At 47.1% G+C, this 19857-nt stretch overlaps 1 protein-coding gene across 2 annotated transcripts in view; it reads right to left on the bottom strand.

Annotated features, from left to right (window-relative positions):
• The window catches only part of LOC128696100 (serine-rich adhesin for platelets-like), an 89274-nt gene extending 69665 nt beyond the window's left edge, over positions 1 to 19609 (bottom strand). For both annotated transcript variants that reach the window (XM_070095034.1, XM_070095033.1), the window contains exon 1: positions 19436 to 19609. The gene's annotated coding sequence lies outside the window, so the exon portion shown is untranslated. The remainder of the gene's footprint in view (positions 1 to 19435) is intronic.
• Positions 19610 to 19857: the final 248 nt, after the last annotated feature.

Consider the following 19857-nt stretch of genomic DNA (forward strand, 5'->3'; position numbering starts at 1 on the left):
ATACCCAAGAGTTGCACATGTGTCTAATTTATCAATAGTAGTATGTCACTGATGTCAGCTATGGTCTGTATACCTTGTACATGTACTGGTAGATATAAAGATTATTATTATTATTATTATTATTATTATAATTACTAGTACTTGGCACTACTACTACTACTATTACTACTACTACTACTACTACTGCTACTACTGTTCGCCAGCCTGGCCATCACTCTGTTCGCCAGCCTGGTTATCAGTCTGTTCGCCAGCCTGGCCATCACTCTGTTCGCCAGCCTGGTTATCAGTCTGTTCGCCAGCCTGGCCATCAGTCTGTTCGCCAGCCTGGCCATAACTCTGTTTTCCAGCCTGGCCATCACTCTTCGCCAGACAGATGTGGCCAAACTCTTTGGTGCGTATCTGACAAATCGACTACACAACCTCTCTCTCCTGTTCTTCTCTATTCAGCCTTCTTGCCTTTCCCACCTCTTTTTTATCTCCTTTCACTGTTTACCTGCATTCCTCATCTTATCCCACCTTCTCTTTCCCCACTCCATTAAATTACTCCTTTCCTATCCCTCCATTACCCACGTCCCTTACTCTATCTTCCCCTTTTCATTCACTTTGTTACATTATCCTTTATTCCTCGTCTCCCCACAACCTGGGCGTCTTAGAGCTGAAAGGCGTAATTACACGTAAAGGTAACTTTAATTACACGTGCTTACCTTCCAAAACGCCACCGTTTAACACTGTGTTATGAAGGGAAGTAACGGGGGAGTATGTCTTAAGCAGAAAAAGTGTGTGTTTTTGGGGTGGTGTGTGTGTGTGTGTGTGTGTGTGTGTGTGTGTGTGTGTGTGTGTGTGTGTGTCTGTCTTTAAGAACGCATATTCTTCACGATCAAGAGCATGACTATCTTCTCAGTACCCTTCACTGCAGGACTATCTCAGTACCCTTCACTGCAGGACTATCTCAGTACCCTTCACTGCATGACTATCTCAGTACCCTTCACTGCAGGACTATCTCAGTACCCTTCACTGCAGGACTATCTCAGTACCCTTCACTGCAGGACTATCTCAGTACCCTTCACTGCAGGACTATCTCAGTACCCTTCACTGCAGGACTATCTCAGTACCCTTCACTGCAGGACTATCTCAGTACCCTTCACTGCAGGACTATCTCAGTACCCTTCACTGCATGACTATCTCAGTACCCTTCACTGCATGACTATCTCAGTACCCTTCACTGCATGACTATCTCAGTACCCTTCACTGCAGGACTATCTCAGTACCCTTCACTGCATGACTATCTCAGTACCCTTCACTGCAGGACTATCTCAGTACCCTTCACTGCAGGACTATCTCAGTACCCTTCACTGCATGACTATCTCAGTACCCTTCACTGCAGGACTATCTCAGTACCCTTCACTGCAGGACTATCTCAGTACCCTTCACTGACTATCTCAGTACCCTTCACTGCAGGACTATCTCAGTACCCTTCACTGCAGGACTATCTCAGTACCCTTCACTGCAGGACTATCTCAGTACCCTTCACTGCAGGACTATCTCAGTACCCTTCACTGCATGACTATCTCAGTACCCTTCACTGCATGACTATCTCAGTACCCTTCACTGCATGACTATCTCAGTACCCTTCACTGCAGGACTATCTCAGTACCCTTCACTGCAGGACTATCTCAGTACCCTTCACTGCAGGACTATCTCAGTACCCTTCACTGCAGGACTATCTCAGTACCCTTCACCCTTCACTGCATGACTATCTCAGTACCCTTCACTGCATGACTATCTCAGTACCCTTCACTGCAGGACTATCTCAGTACCCTTCACTGCATGACTATCTCAGTACCCTTCACTGCAGGACTATCTCAGTACCCTTCACTGCATGACTATCTCAGTACCCTTCACTGCATGACTATCTCAGTACCCTTCACTGCATGACTATCTCAGTACCCTTCACTGCATGACTATCTCAGTACCCTTCACTGCATGACTATCTCAGTACCCTTCACTGCATGACTATCTCAGTACCCTTCACTGCAGGACTATCTCAGTACCCTTCACTGCAGGACTATCTCAGTACCCTTCACTGCAGGACTATCTCAGTACCCTTCACTGCATGACTATCTCAGTACCCTTCACTGCAGGACTATCTCAGTACCCTTCACTGCAGGACTATCTCAGTACCCTTCACTGCAGGACTATCTCAGTACCCTTCACTGCATGACTATCTCAGTACCCTTCACTGCATGACTATCTCAGTACCCTTCACTGCAGGACTATCTCAGTACCCTTCACTGCATGACTATCTCAGTACCCTTCACTGCATGACTATCTCAGTACCCTTCACTGCAGGACTATCTCAGTACCCTTCACTGCAGGACTATCTCAGTACCCTTCACTGCAGGACTATCTCAGTACCCTTCACTGCAGGACTATCTCAGTACCCTTCACTGCAGGACTATCTCAGTACCCTTCACTGCAGGACTATCTCAGTACCCTTCACTGCAGGACTATCTCAGTACCCTTCACTGCAGGACTATCTCAGTACCCTTCACTGCAGGACTATCTCAGTACCCTTCACTGCAGGACTATCTCAGTACCCTTCACTGCAGGACTATCTCAGTACCCTTCACTGCAGGACTATCTCAGTACCCTTCACTGCAGGACTATCTCAGTACCCTTCACTGCAGGACTATCTCAGTACCCTTCACTGCAGGACTATCTCAGTACCCTTCACTGCAGGACTATCTCAGTACCCTTCACTGCAGGACTATCTCAGTACCCTTCACTGCAGGACTATCTCAGTACCCTTCACTGCAGGACTATCTCAGTACCCTTCACTGCAGGACTATCTCAGTACCCTTCACTGCATGACTATCTCAGTACCCTTCACTGCAGGACTATCTCAGTACCCTTCACTGCAGGACTATCTCAGTACCCTTCACTGCAGGACTATCTCAGTACCCTTCACTGCATGACTATCTCAGTACCCTTCACTGCATGACTATCTCAGTACCCTTCACTGCATGACTATCTCAGTACCCTTCACTGCATGACTATCTCAGTACCCTTCACTGCATGACTATCTCAGTACCCTTCACTGCAGGACTATCTCAGTACCCTTCACTGCATGACTATCTCAGTACTCTTCACTGCAGGACTATCTCAGTACCCTTCACTGCAGGACTATCTCAGTACCCTTCACTGCATGACTATCTCAGTACCCTTCACTGCATGACTATCTCAGTACCCTTCACTGCATGACTATCTCAGTACCCTTCACTGCAGGACTATCTCAGTACCCTTCACTGCATGACTATCTCAGTACCCTTCACTGCATGACTATCTCAGTACCCTTCACTGCATGACTATCTCAGTACCCTTCACTGCATGACTATCTCAGTACCCTTCACTGCATGACTATCTCAGTACCCTTCACTGCAGGACTATCTCAGTACCCTTCACTGCAGGACTATCTCAGTACCCTTCACTGCAGGACTATCTCAGTACCCTTCACTGCAGGACTATCTCAGTACCCTTCACTGCAGGACTATCTCAGTACCCTTCACTGCAGGACTATCTCAGTACCCTTCACTGCAGGACTATCTCAGTACCCTTCACTGCAGGACTATCTCAGTACCCTTCACTGCAGGACTATCTCAGTACCCTTCACTGCAGGACTATCTCAGTACCCTTCACTGCAGGACTATCTCAGTACCCTTCACTGCAGGACTATCTCAGTACCCTTCACTGCAGGACTATCTCAGTACCCTTCACTGCAGGACTATCTCAGTACCCTTCACTGCAGGACTATCTCAGTACCCTTCACTGCAGGACTATCTCAGTACCCTTCACTGCAGGACTATCTCAGTACCCTTCACTGCAGGACTATCTCAGTACCCTTCACTGCAGGACTATCTCAGTACCCTTCACTGCAGGACTATCTCAGTACCCTTCACTGCAGGACTATCTCAGTACCCTTCACTGCATGACTATCTCAGTACCCTTCACTGCATGACTATCTCAGTACCCTTCACTGCAGGACTATCTCAGTACCCTTCACTGCAGGACTATCTCAGTACCCTTCACTGCATGACTATCTCAGTACCCTTCACTGCAGGACTATCTCAGTACCCTTCACTGCATGACTATCTCAGTACCCTTCACTGCAGGACTATCTCAGTACCCTTCACTGCAGGACTATCTCAGTACCCTTCACTGCAGGACTATCTCAGTACCCTTCACTGCAGGACTATCTCAGTACCCTTCACTGCAGGACTATCTCAGTACCCTTCACTGCAGGACTATCTCAGTACCCTTCACTGCAGGACTATCTCAGTACCCTTCACTGCAGGACTATCTCAGTACCCTTCACTGCAGGACTATCTCAGTACCCTTCACTGCAGGACTATCTCAGTACCCTTCACTGCAGGACTATCTCAGTACCTCTCACTAACATCTGACACTGTCACTACTGCAGCTCCTGTTTGCCCCAAGAAAATAATACCATTATCAATAATAAAAGCATTACAAAAAGTAGATCTGTCCTTTCTATGGTTGTACTTCACTAGTAATGTTCTTCACAGGCACTTAATCACCGAGAAATAAACATCTTAGGTAGGAAGAGGACGGAGGATCGAGTCTCCACTATTCTTAGAGCTGAGTGACCTATACGAGTTTACGCTTGACATGAAAAATGGGAAAAAAATAAATGGAGTAAAGGTTATTTTTCCTCCATTGTATTTATTGTATTCATAAGATTTTCCAATAGGTGGCAGAGATGCGGAATTTTTATCTTTACTGAGGTGAAAGTCACACCACCTTGGCTCGTCTTAAGATGCTGCGTGCAGCATCTTGCCTCTCTGGGACTTAAGATGCTGCGTGCAGCATCTTGCTTCTCTGGGACTTAAGATGCTGCGTACAGCATCTTGCCTGTCTGGGACTTAAGATGCTGCGTACAGCATCTTGCCTCTCTGGGACTTAAGATGCTGCGTACAGCATCTTGCCTCTCTGGGACTTAAGATGCTGCGTACAGTATCTTGCCTCTCTGGGACTTAAGATGCTGCGTACAGCATCTTGCCTCTCTGGGACTTAAGATGCTGCGTACAGCATCTTGCCTCTCTGGGACGAAATGAGAAGAAGAGATGACTCTTCCTTGGCTCGTCTTAAGATGCTGCGTACAGCATCTTGCCTCTCTGGGATGAAATGAGAAGAAGAGATGACTCTTCCTTGCCTCGTCTTAAGATGCTGCGTGCAGCATCTTGCCTCTCTGGGACGAAATGAGAAGAAGAGATGACTCTTCCTTGGCTCGTCTTAAGATGCTGCGTACAGCATCTTGCCTCTCTGGGATGAAATGAGAAGAAGAGATGACTCTTCCTTGGATCGTCTTAAGATGCTGCGTACAGCATCTTGCCTCTCTGGGACGAAATGAGAAGAAGAGATGACTCTTCCTTGGCTCGTCTTAAGATGCTGCGTACAGCATCTTGCCTCTCTGGGACGAAATGAGAAGAAGAGATGACTCTTCCTTGGCTCGTCTTAAGATGCTGCGTGCAGCATCTTGCCTCTCTGGGACGAAATGAGAAGAAGAGATGACTCTTTCTTGGCTCGTCTTAAGATGCTGCGTGCAGCATCTTGCCTCTCTGGGATGAAATGAGAAGAAGAGATGACTCTTTCCACATGACTTCCTCTTCATTGTTTCACTCTCTTTTCTCTACACTTCTAATTTTTTTTTAGAGATTTTATGAGGAATTCCTCTGAAAGAGATGTCTTTGATGATGGTGAAGGTCTCTAGGTCCAAGGAGTTGGAACTACTTGCTTTCCTCACATTCCCCAGGCGATTCTTGACTCTGACGAGTTTAGCGCTTCCCCCTCAATGTTACAATATGCGTCTTTTATATATCACCTTACATTAATATATATGTCGTGCCGAATAGGTGAAACTTGCGATTTTGGCCTAAATAGCAACGCTCTTCTTGCCGAATAAGACAAGCGAAAGTTTGTGTATACATTAATTTCGCAAAAATCATTTTGAACCTAACGGAAAAAAATATATTTCATTGTGTTTGTTTATTATTAAATTATTGTAAACTTACTTAAAATATAATAAGGTTAGGTAAGTTTTCTAAAGTTCTTTTGGTACAAACCTGGACTGTGTGACCCTCACGCACCTGCGCAGAAGTCCTTCCCACAAGTGTGTGTGTGTGTGTGTGTGTGTGTGTGTGTGTGTGTGTGTGTACTCACATAGTTGTGGCTGCAGGGGTCGAGTCACAGCTCCTGGCTCCGCCTCTTCACCTGTTGCTACTAGGTCGTTCTTCCTGGTCCATGAGCTTTATCATACCTCTTCTTAAAGCTATGTATTGATCGTGCCTCCACTACATCACTTCCCAAACTATTCCACTTCCTGACAACTTTGTGACTGAAGAAATACTTCCTAACATTCCTGTGATTCATTTGTGTCTTCAACTTCCAATTGTTGCTGTGTCCCATCTATGGAACATCCTGTCTCTGTCCCCCTTGTCAATTCCTTTCAGTATTTTGTATGTCGTTATCATATCCTCCCCGTCTCTCCTGTCCTCCAGTGTCGTAAGGTCGATTTCCCTTTACCTCTTCTCATAGGACATACCTCTTAGCTCCGGGACTAGTCTTGTTGCAAACCTTTGCACTTTCTCTAATTTTCTTACATGCTTGGCTGGGTGTGGGTTCCACACTGGTGCTACATACTCCAATATAGAACTGACATACACGGTGTACAGGGTTCTGAACGATTCCTTATTGAGATGTGGGAACGCTATTCTTCGCTTTGCCAGGCGCCCATATCCTGCAGCAGTTATTAGGTAGACGTGCACCTCAGGAGATGTGCTCGGTGTTATACTCACCCCAGGATCCTTTCCCTTGAGTTAGGTGTGTATATGTGTGTGTGTTCCTTTCACCCCTGCTATTCCACATGACACAGTCTTAATAATCCTGCTGTTTAGAACTTTCTACGAGCCAACTTCCTCTCTGTAACAACATTCTCAGCGCTGCTGTGTCAACATCTTAATTTTAAATGTGTTGTTCCTTGTTTATTAAAAATATGGAAATAGTTACTGTGAGAAACGTTACATTGAAATATAATAAATATACTGGTAAATACTTCACCATTAATTGTTATAATATGTGTTCTCACAATTAATTTCACATGACTTTAAACGCATATATATATATATATATATATATATATATATATATATATATATATATATATATATATATATATATATATATATATATATATATATATATATATAAACCTATAATATTAAATTAACAATAACAATAGAGATAAAGATAATAGTGATAATAATAATAATAATAATAATAATAATAATAATAATAATAATAATAATAATAATAATAATAAATTTCGGCTTGTCATAAAGAGGACACCAGCACCACAACAAACACAACACCAACAACAACAGCCGCTGGTGTCACAAATAAGGTTGAAAGTGGCATGCAATCTTACTTTTCAACTACAAGTTGCACGGAAGTAATCATTACCCGGAGCCTCTTGCAAACACGCAACAGTGCCATGTGCAAGACTGGCAGCAACAAGTCGCAGTGCCACTATCACTAAAAATAATAATAATAATAATAATAATAATAATAATAATAATAATAATAATAATAATAATTAGATTTCTCTCTATTATATATTGTTTGGCAGAAATTTGGGACAAAATTCTGTGATATAATAGGCCGTGCACGCCTGTCTGCGTATGTGTACACGCGTGCACGTGTTTGTGTGCACGCGTGAGAGTACATTATCCACACTAAAGCGAGAAAAAATTGATTTTGCTACAATTTCGTTAGCACACTATTTCTGTACCTGAGTGAGAGTCGTGATTGCCGGGTCACAAAAGTGGCTCTGTGACGGCACTATAGGTCAGTGTAATTACAGTGTAATTGTTACACTGGCACTCTCCCAGCAGGGTGACTCCGAGGAAAGAAACACGGACTCCATCATTCATTCAACAGCTGCCTTTCCTGAACTTCAGAGTGGCAACATTGTCACCTCGCCTTCAGCGTTGAGGATGTACTTCCATCCTTCAAGACTCTGGCTTGGAGAACCGGTTTCCCCGAATCCCTCTACAATGTCACCTAACTCATACTCCAACAGCACAAGAAGCCTATAGAACACACATGTCTTAACTCACTTCGCTCTAATACGGTCACGAAAGTTTGGTGGATTCTCAAGCCTTTACTTCTTAAAGCCTCATTCACTCCCTTCTATCAAACCTTTCCTGCAACAGCCCTTATTCCTCCTCCCTTCCTTCCTTCCTTCCTTCCTTCCACCCAGGATTTATCCAATATCTTTATTATCCAATATCTCTATCATCCTATTCTGCTTCATACTTTCTAAATGACCAAAATGCCACACCAATCCCTCCACCTCCCTCTGGATTATATCATTTTTTCAGCCTCCAGACTCCTCGTCGCTGCAACGTTGAAAGCCCATGCATCACACCCATGTAAGTGTTGGTACCACTATTCTCTGGTACATTCCCTATCTTTGCCTCCATTAACAAGCCTTTTTTCCCCACACACACTTCAACACAACATATATATATATATATATATATATATATATATATATATATATATATATATATATATATATATATATATATATATATATATATATATATATATTTTTTTTTTTGTCCTCGCTCTCTGGGACTCATCACCCCGTATGTAAATCTAAAAGAATTACTTCCTCTATACTCAATCTGACATCTGGTATTTCAATGCGAAATATATTCTGGTACTCTGGTTTTTTTTTACATCTTTCAAAATTCTTAAAATTCTTTCTTTTTCGTACCAGAAATATATTTTTATATATTTTTTTTGAGAGGAGGAGTTTAGGAGAAAATGCTTTTGTGTCCGTTTAATAAGGACATAACATATATAATATGTATTCCTTTCTCGGCGCCGTGAGGGGATTTTTGATCCAAGGAATTAGACTTGACCTCCCCGGTCTTGAAATCGAAGTTGAACGCATTTAGGAAATGTATGATTCCTACGGGTTTAGCGCTCCTCTATCATGAGTATTGGTGAAAAGCTCTTGAACCAGTGAGTTTGAGCCTCGGATCAAACCCGGTTAATTTCCATTCAGCAGGAGGCGTATGACCCCAACGGAATTAGCGCTTCCCTATAATAATAATAATAGTAATAATAATAATAATAATAATAATAATAATAATAATAATAATAATAATAATAATAATAATAGTAATAATAATAATAATAATAATAATAATAATAATAATAATAATAATTCACTCTTTGGTTCCCTCACACACTCTCTCAGTGTTTGTAATACCACCAGCCATGAGACACATTCATGGTAATATACGCACGTAATATACGCACGTATCATACGTGCGTAATATATCTACGTAATATCGTGAAGTCATATGTCTTGGTGAGGGTGAGGGAGAGACAGCTTCTGTTTCTCCCCTCACTGAAGATGATAATACTAAAGACGAGAAAGAAATCAATTTACCCTCTCGGCTACTTTATGCTTTCTCCTTCCATCCTTTCTTACCTCTTCTCCTCCCACCTTCTCTCTTCTTTTTCCACTGCCGTTCCATCTGCTTTGAAGGGGGTAGTTAGTACACAGCGACCCCTCAAGGAAGGTTCCTTGATGTTGGTGAGGGGCTCTTGATTTAGGGAATTGGATCTGTGCTCCAGTTCCCCAAATTAAGCCTGAATGCCTTCCACATACCCCCCCAGGCGCTGTATAATCCTCCGGGTTTAGCGCTTCCCCCTTGATTGTAATAATAATAATAAAAGTACACAGCGAGAACGAGAGGCTTGACAAATGTCATTATGGGCTTGGCATCTCTTGTTTTGAAAGTTCTAGTTATCCAGTTCCTCTTCGTCAAAGTTGAGTTTGAGGTAGATAATTCTGTGGTACATATATTTGGGTGGAGTATGCATTAGAGGAAATAGTTGAGTGTTAATACCATGATTGAAAAGAAGGTATATATTCCAGATATAAAGGAAATAAAGCTAAAGGGAGGGGAGAGGGTCGTTCCAGGATAGTTTGTAGGGAGGAAGTAAAGGAGGTTTAGAGTGCTAGGGGCTTGGACATCCAACAGACCTGTGTGGGGGCGTTAAATTTGATTGAAATCAGTTTCTCATAGCTGGATCCGCTGTTGGACTATATGTAAAGAAAGTAACATTTATGAAGGGAGTCAGGTAAAGTATTTACTTTGAGTCCTGGAGGTGGGGAGTACAGTGTCTGCACTCTGAAGGATAGGGAGGGCCATCTGAAATATGATGCCAGCACGCTTCTAGCAAGTCTGCAGTTGAATGAGTGACAGTGAATGTGTTTCCTCTTATTTGGGGTCACTAACTCAGAGGGAGAAGGTTGGTGGTCGTGTTAGGATGGAAAAGTGTGTGTGTGTGTGTGTGTGTGTGTGTGTGTGTGTGTGTGTGTGTGTGTGTGTGTGTGTGTGTGTGTGTGTGTGTGTTCACCGAGCTGTACTTTCAGTGGTCGAGACTCAGCTCCTGGCACTGTCTTCTAGACTACTTCGACCAGCATCTCTGATTTCTGACCTCTTGTTTCGACTTTATCATATCTACTCTTGAAGCTGTGTATTCAGTATGCCTCCACCACGCCTGCTTCCAAGTAATTCCACTTTCCAATTATCATGAGACTAAAGTAATATTTCCATACATCTTGATGTCTCATCTTCACTTTCCACCTGTGTTCTCCTTGATCTTGGTTCATTATATTCAGTCTGTCTTTCCTTCCCTGTTCTTACCCTTTAAGATTTTGTATGTCGTAATCATATCTCCACCTGTCCTCTACGGCAAAGTCATCGGGTTCAGAACCTCCAATCCCTCTTCAAAATGCATTCCTCGTAGTTCAAGCACTAATCTAGTTGCAATGTTTGCACTCTTTTGAAGGTTTAGCAGGTGCCTGAACAGGTGTGGACTCCCTGCTGGGTCTGTGGGAGAAGGGAAGCGGAACCAGCATACATATGCATGCTAACACTTTTGTCTCCCAAATTCAATTAAGAGCGCTTGGAGTCACCTTAATTAAATAGCAGCGGAGAAGGCACGACAGGCGTAGCACATAATCGACCTGTGATGTGTTAATCTATGCCCTCCAGAACTTACAATATATATACCGTCTAGAACAAACCTTTTTCAGTACAGAAAACAGAACTTAGCCCTCATGACTGATTATTACGGTTCAGAAACCAAATTTTAAGATCGTTTAGGATCAAAATTTTGAAAGCATCCGGAATCTAAAATTAATTCTAATTGAAACAGAATTTATGCCGTCAAGGATCTAAAATTTATATTCAGTAAAGTCCGGAAAGCTGCTGCTGCTACTCTGTATACAATACAATACAATACAATACAATACAATACAATACAATACAATACATTACAATACAATACATTACAATACAATACAATACAATACATTACAATACAATACATTACAATACAATACATTACAATACAATACATTACAATACAATACAATACAATACAATACAATACAATACAATGCTACTCTCTTTATTAATGTTATGAGGGAATATCAAGCTAAAATATAGCAGCCAGGCTAGAAGTATTACAACTTTTGTCGTGGTGGCTGGACAGTGTTAGGTGGCTGGACAGTGTTAGGTGGCTGGACAGTGTTAGGTGGCTGGACAGTGTTAGGTGGCTGGACAGTGTTAGGTGGCTGGACAGTGTTAGGTGGCTGGACAGTGTTAGGTGGCTGGACAGTGTTAGGTGGCTGGACAGTGTTAGGGGGCTGGACAGTGTTAGGTGGCTGGACAGTGTTAGGTGGCTGGACAGTGTCAGGGGGCTGGACAGTGTTAGGTGGCTGGACAGTGTTAGGTGGCTGGACAGTGTTAGGTGGCTGGACAGTGTTAGGTGGCTGGACAGTGTTAGGTGGCTGGACAGTGTTAGGGGGCTGGACAGTGTTAGGGGGCTGGACAGTGTTAGGTGGCTGGACAGTGTTAGGTGGCTGGACAGTGTTAGGTGGCTGGACAGTGTTAGGTGGCTGGACAGTGTTAGGGGGCTGGACAGTGTTAGGTGGCTGGACAGTGTTAGGTGGCTGGACAGTGTTAGGTGGCTGGACAGTGTTAGGTGGCTGGACAGTGTTAGGGGGCTGGACAGTGTTAGGGGGCTGGACAGTGTTAGGTGGCTGGACAGTGTTAGGTGGCTGGACAGTGTTAGGTGGCTGGACAGTGTTAGGGGGCTGGACAGTGTTAGGTGGCTGGACAGTGTTAGGTGGCTGGACAGTGTTAGGTGGCTGGACAGTGTTAGGTGGCTGGACAGTGTTAGGTGGTTGGACAGTGTTAGGTGGCTGGACAGTGTTAGGGGGCTGGACAGTGTTAGGTGGCTGGACAGTGTTAGGTGGCTGGACAGTGTTAGGTGGCTGGACAGTGTTAGGGGGCTGGACAGTGTTAGGTGGCTGGACAGTGTTAGGTGGCTGGACAGTGTTAGGGGGCTGGACAGTGTTAGGTGGCTGGACAGTGTTAGGTGGCTGGACAGTGTTAGGTGACTGGACAGTGTTAGGGGGCTGGACAGTGTTAGGTGGCTGGACAGTGTTAGGTGGCTGGACAGTGTTAGGTGGCTGGACAGTGTTAGGTGGCTGGACAGTGTTAGGTGGCTGGACAGTGTTAGGGGGCTGGACAGTGTTAGGTGGCTGGACAGTGTTAGGTGGCTGGACAGTGTTAGGTGGCTGGACAGTGTTAGGGGGCTGGACAGTGTTAGGTGGCTGGACAGTGTTAGGTGGCTGGACAGTGTCAGGGGGCTGGACAGTGTCAGGGGGCTGGACAGTGTCAGGGGGCTGGACAGTGTCAGGGGGCTGGACAGTGTCAGGGGGCTGGACAGTGTCAGGGGGCTGGACAATGTCAGGGGGCTGGACAGTGTCAGGGGGCTGGACAGTGTCAGGTGGCTGGACAGTGTCAGGGGGCTGGACAGTGTTAGGGGGCTGGACAGTGTCAGGGGGCTGGACAGTGTGAGGGAGCTGGACAGTGTTAGGGGGCGGGACAGTGTCAGGGGGCTGGAAAGTGTCAGGGGGCTGGACCGGGTCCGGGGGCTGGACAGTGTCAGGGGGCTGGACAGTGTCAGGTGGCTGGACAGTGTCAGGGGGCCGGACAGTGTGAGGGGGCTGGACAGTGTCAGGGGGCTGGACAGTGTTAGGGAGCTGGACAGTGTAAAGGGGCTGGACAGTGTCAGGGGGCTGGACAGTGTTAGGGGGCTGGACAGTGTCAGGGGGCTGGACAGTGTCAGGGGGCTGGACAGTGTCAGGGGGGCTGGACAGTGTCAGGGGGCTGGACAGTGTCAGGGGGCTGGACAGTGTCAGGGGGCTGGACAGTGTTAGGGGGCTGGACAGTGTCAGGGGGCTGGACAGTGTTAGGGGGCTGGACAGTGTTAGGGGGCTGGACAGTGTAAGGGGGCTGGACAGTGTAAGGGGGCTGGACAGTGTCAGGGGGCTGGACAGTGTCAGGGGTCTGGACAGTGTTAGGTGGCTGGACAGTGTCAGGGGGCTGGACAGTGTCAGGGGGCTGGACAGTGTTAGGGGGCTGGACAGTGTGAGGGGGCTGGACAGTGTCAGGGGGCTGGACAGTGTCAGGGGGCTGGACAGTGTCAGGGGGCTGGACAGTGTTAGGGGGCTGGACAGTGTCAGGGGGCTGGACAGTGTCAGGTGGCTGGACAGTGTCAGGTGGCTGGACAGTGTCAGGTGGCTGGACAGTGTTAGGGGGCTGGACAGTGTCAGGTGTGGACAGGGGGCTGGACAGTGTTAGGGGGCTGGACAGTGTCAGGGGGCTGGACAGTGTCAGGGGGCTGGACAGTGTCAGGGGGCTGGACAGTGTCAGGGGGCTGGACAGTGTCAGGTGGCTGGACAGTGTTAGGGGGCTGGGCAGTGTTAGGGGGCTGGACAGTGTCAGGGGGCTGGACAGTGTCAGGGGGCTGGACAGTGTCAGGGGGCTGGACAGTGTTAGGGGGCTGGACAGTGTCCGGGGGCTGGACAGTGTTAGGGGGCTGGACAGTGTCAGGGGGCTGGACAGTGTCAGGGGGCTGGACAGTGTCAGGTGGCTGGACAGTGTCAGGGGGCTGGGCAGTGTTAGGGGGCTGGACAGTGTTAGGGGACTGGGCAGTGTTAGGGGGCTGGACAGTGTTAGGGGGCTGGACAGTGTTAGGGGACTGGAGAGTGTTAGGGGACTGGACAGTGTTAGGGGGCTGGCCCGTGTTAGGGGGCTGGACAGTGTTAGGGGGCTGGACAGTGTTAGGGGGCTGGACAGTGTTAGGGGGCTGGACAGTGTTAGGGGGCTGGACAGTGTTAGGGGGCTGGACAGTGTTAGGGGGCTGGACAGTGTTAGGGGCCTGGTCAGTGTTAGGGGGCTGGACAGTGTTAGGGGGCTGGACAGTGTTAGGGGGCTGGACAGTGTTAGGGGACTGGGGAGTGTTAGGGGGCTGGACAGTGTTAGGGGGCTGGACAGTGTTTGGGGACTGGTCAGTGTTAGGGGTCTGGTCAGTGTTAGGGGGCTGGACAGTGTTAGGGGACTGGGCAGTGTTCGGGGACTGGACAGTGTTAGAGGGCTGGACAGTGTCAGGGGGCTGGACAGTGTTAGGGGGCTGGACAGTGTTAGGGGGCTGGACAGTGTTAGGGGGCTGGACAATGTTAGGGGGCTGGACAGTGTTAGGGGGCTGGACAATGTTAGGGGGCTGGACAATGTTAGGGGGCTGGACAGTGTTAGTGGGCTGGACAGTGTTAGGGGGCTGGACAGTGTTAGAGGGCTGGACAGTGTTAGGGGGCTGGACAGTGTCACGGGGCTGGGCAATGTTAGGGGGCTGGAGTGTTAGGGGGCTGGACAGTGTTAGGGGGCTGGACAGTGTTAGGGGGCTGGACAGTGTTAGGGGGCTGGACATTGTTAGGGGGCTGGACAGTGTTAGGGGGCTGGACAGTGCTTAGGGGGCTGGACAGTGTTAGGGGGCTGGACAGTGTTAGGGGGCTGGACAGTGTTAGGGGGGGACAGTGTTAGGGGGCTGGACAGTGTTAGGGGGCTGGACAGTGTTAGGGGGCTGGACAGTGTTAGGGGGCTGGACAGTGTTAGGGGGCTGGACAGTGTTAGGGGGCTGGACAGTTGTTAGGGGGCTGGACAGTGTTAGGGGGCAGTGTCAGGGGGCTGGGCAGTGTTAGGGGGCTGGACAGTGACAATGTTAGGGGGCTGGACAATGTTAGGGGGCTGGACAGTGTTAGGGGGCTGGAAAGTGTTAGGGGGCTGGACAGTGTTAGGGGGCTGGACATTGTTAGGGGGCTGGACAGTGTCAGGGGGCTGGACAATGTTAGGGGGCTGGACAATGTTAGGGAGCTGAACAGTGTTAGGGGGCTGGACAGTGTTAGGGGGCTGGACAGTGTTAGTGGGCTGGACAGTGTTAGGGGGCTGGACAGTGTTAGAGGGCTGGACAGTGTTAGGGGACTGGGCAGTGTTAGGGGGCTGGACAATGTTAGGGGGCTGAACAGTGTTAGGGGGCTGGACAATGTTAGGGGGCTGGACAGTGTTAGGGGGCTGGACAGTGTTAAGGGGCTGGACAATGTTAGGGGGCTGGACAATGTTAGGGGACTGGACAATGTTAGGGGGCTGGACAGTGTTAGGAGACTGGGCAGTGTTAGGGGGTTGGACAATGTTAGGGGGCTGGACAGTGTTAGGGAACTGGGCAGTGTTAGGGGGCTGGGCAGTGTTAGGGGACTGGGCAGTGTTAGGGGGCTGGACAGTGTTAGGGGACTGGGCAGTGTTAGGGGGCTGGACAGTGTCAGGGGACTGGACAGTGTTAGGAGACTGGGCAGTGTTAGGGGACTGGACAGTGTTAGGGGGCTGGACAGTGTTAGGGGACTGGGCAGTGTTAGGGGGCTGGACAGTGTTAGGGGACTGGGCAGTGTTAGGGGGCTGGACAGTGTTAGGGGACTGGGCAGTGTTAGGGGACTGGGCAGTGTTAGGGGGCTGGACAGTGTTATTGGGCTGGACAGTGTTAGGGGGCTGGATAGTGTTAGGGGCTGGACAGTGTGAGGGGCTGGACAGTATTAAGGGCTGGACAGTGTGAGGGGCTTGACAGTATTAAGGGGCTGGACAGTGTTAAGAGGCGGGACAGTGTTAGGGGCTGGATAGTGTTAGGGAGCTGGACAATGTTAGGGGGCTGAACAATGTTAAGGGGCTGGACAATGTTAGGGGGCTGGGCAATGTTAGGGGGCTGGACAGTGTTAGGGGGCTGGAGATTGTTAGGGGGCTGGACAATGTTAGGGGGCTGGACAATGTTAGGGGGCTGCACAGTGTCAGGGGGCTGGACAATGTTAGGGGTCTGGACAGTGTTAGGGGGCTGGACAATGTTAGAGGGCTGGACAATGTTAGGAGGCTGGACAGTGTTAGGGGGCTGGACAATGTTAGGGGGCTGGACAATGTTAGGGGGCTGGACAGTGTTAAGGGGCCGGACAATGTTAGGGGGCTGGACAGTGTTAGGGGGCTGGACAGTGTTAGGAGACTGGGCAGTGTTAGGGGGCTGAACAGTGTGAGGGCGCTGGACAGTGTTAAGAGGCTGGACAGTGCTTAGGGGGCTGGACAGTGTTAGGAGGCTGGACAGTGCCAGGGGGCTGGACAGTGTTAGGAGGCTGGAGAGTGTCAGGGGGCTGGGCAGTGTTAGGGAGCTGGACAGTGTGAGGGGCTGGACAGTATTAGGGAGCTGGTCAGTGTTAAGGGCTGGACAGTATTAGGGGCTGGACAGTGTTAAGAGATTGGACAGTGTTAGGGGTTAGATAGTGTGAAGGGCTGGACAGTATTAAGGGGCTGGACAATGTTAAGAGGCTGGACAGTGTTAGGGGCTGGACAGTGTGAGGGGGCTGGACAGTATTAAGGGGCTGGACAGTGTGAGGGGCTGGACAGTATTAAGGGGCTGGACAATGTTAAGAGGCTGGACAGTGTTATCGGCTGGATAGTGTGAGGGGCTGGACAGTATTTGGGGCTGGACAGTGTTAAGAGATTGGACAGTGTTAAGGGGGCTGGACAGTGTTAAGGGGCTAGACAGTGTTAAGGGGCTAGACAGTGTTAAGGGGCTGGTGAACATACATAGGAAAATCTGTGTCAGGAGGAATCCCAGTTATTACATTTCTCTCCTGTCTAGGTTTTTTCCCTCTGCTTCCTCACACTTCTTTACTCTCTTCTTTCTCTCTTTCTCTCCCCTCACATCTGTATTTACGTTCGCTGAGATTTTCGTACTCATTTCTGCAACTCTGCAAGCTCCTGACGATGTGGTAATTTCAATACGAAAGGCCTAGAGCTATTATTCAACACCCATTCTTGCTATTTTGCATATATATATATGTATATATATATATATATATATATATATATATATATATATATATATATTGGGCATAGAAGGAAGTACCTTGAAGTAAGACTGACGCAGCATAAGTGTTCTGTCAGAACTGGAGAGGACCCAACATATAGGGAAACATTCTGAAGAACCAGTTAATAATAATGTTCTCGCTGAACATAACTTTTATGATTCATGTCATCTTAAACGAGTCGATATATGCCAGTAATATGTACCTGGTAGGACTGGGCTAACAAATTATATTATATGTTTGTTTGCAGGCTCGTATGAAAAATTTCATAGAGAGAGGGAGAGAGAGAGAGAGGCACAAGTACGCTCACACCTTGAGTATGCTCCACTTTCTTGGTTTGCCTGCCCCCCCCTCTCATCTGCGACTGCTTGACAGAGTAGAGAACAGAGCAAGACGTCTCATCTCTCGCCTGGACCCATCCTGGATAGATCTGTCATTTCAGCAGAGCCTTCAACATAGGAGGGATGTGGGTGGCCTTACTGTTATGTACAAGGCCAATATTGTCAAAATACCACACTTGGATCCACTTCGAGGACAGCGGGAAGCAAGTTTCTATACCACAAGACGGGCAGCCAGCAGCAACTTCACTCTGGCTGTACCCTTCTCCAGAACATCACTCCATCTGAGATCATATATACCCAGGATGACTCGAGTATGGAACACATTCGTACAGCATAATGATGTCAACGAGATAAAGTCAGTTGATCAAATGAAAATGGTGGCCCACAGATGGCTCCAACTTCATCCTGTTCCCTACTTGTATGTCTCATAATAATAAAAATGCTTTCAAATGATCTGATGTAGGTAACAGGTCTTAGCTTGCCAATAAAGTTAGGAATCCTTAACTTGTAAATAGCTTGCCAATGAAGCTAGGGATCCTTAACCTTGTCAAACCCTGTGTAAAGAGAGAGAGAGAGAGAGAGAGAGAGAGAGAGAGAGAGAGAGAGAGAGAGAGAGAAAGAGAGATTGAGAGAGATTGAGAGAGAATAAATCATTAGGACTGAACAAGCCACTTGTGGCGAAACGTTTCCTTTAATAAATGTCCTGTACTGTACATAAGTGCATTTTTGCACACGCTACATGTACAAGGTATACAGGCCTAGCTGACATCAATGAAATAAGAACATAAGAAAGGAGGAACACTGCAGAGGGCTTACTGACCCATACAAGACAGGTCCTGATCAAAAAGACCCCTTCTGAAAGATACCCAAGAAATCACTCCCGTGGTAAGACAGGCAACATTTAGGTAGGTAAGACACATAGGCAATAGTTAGGCAACTTTATTCCGAAACGTTTCGCCTACACAGTAGGCTTCTTCAGTCGCGTACAGAAAGTAGGCAGGAGAATTAGAGATGTGAAGACGATGTAATCAGTCTATCACTCTTGAAGATGTAGGGTTGAGGTTGTAAATCCCTCAGCCTGGAGAAGAATTCTGTTTCATAGACTGAAATCATTTTACAGGCCTCACCTAGATTACGCAGCTCAGTTCTGGTCTCCCTATTACAGAATGGATATATATTCGTTAGAAAACATTCAGCGTAGAATGACTAAATTAATACATAGCATTAGAAATCTTCCTTATGAAGAAAGATTGAAGACCCTTAAATTACATTCACTTGTTAGACGAAGAATGAGGGGAGACATGATCGAAGTGTATAAGTGTTCCTCCTTTGTTATGTTCTTATGTTCTTATAAGAACATCCTTAACAGTCAGCGTAAGAAGGTTTACTGAAAGTAAAAGGAAATAAAGAGAAATAATGCCAAAAAAATATTGTTGACTATTCTTACCTATGAGTGCAGGTAATGAGTGTTGGTCGACACACCTTGGTGTCAACACTATTACCAAGACTAGTATTGTCTATACACACTTCAGTGAACATAAGTTTGATCGAAAGAGAAGAATTGTGTATACACATAACTAGTATACACACTTGTCTAGAGTGCTGCACACATCTGTGTGACACTAATACCCCACCTCAATCAGTGAGGATAATTAACATTCGGGTATATCATACTCACCTTAATTAATGAATAGAACTCCGGGTAAGGTGATAGGAGGTGGGACCCAGGAGCTGAGTGTCGGCCTACAGACCTACAACACGGTCGGCACAGACTCGGCAGCAGCAGAAGCAGAAGCAGCAACAATAATAAACGTGCTTGGATCTGCTGCAGCCCAGAATGGTGTATGTACCACTGCCTCGCGGCCTGTAAGAGCACTCACTCCAGCCTGGCCTTGGTGCATAGCGGCGCATGCCCTGTGTCCGCCAACCTGGACTAGAGGAGGTGGAGTACGAGAAGGAGGAAGAGGAGAAGGGGAAGGAGGAGGAGGAGGAGGAAGAGAAGGAGGAGAACGAGTAACTGAGCGTATATTTAGCCCCTGGTAGCATCTCTTTTTTGCTTTAAAGTGTTCTTGAAAGCACACAGATATGGGCATATTAAAT

Source organism: Cherax quadricarinatus, chromosome 48 (genome assembly GCF_038502225.1).
Source record: "Cherax quadricarinatus isolate ZL_2023a chromosome 48, ASM3850222v1, whole genome shotgun sequence".
Taxonomy (NCBI): domain Eukaryota; kingdom Metazoa; phylum Arthropoda; class Malacostraca; order Decapoda; family Parastacidae; genus Cherax; species Cherax quadricarinatus.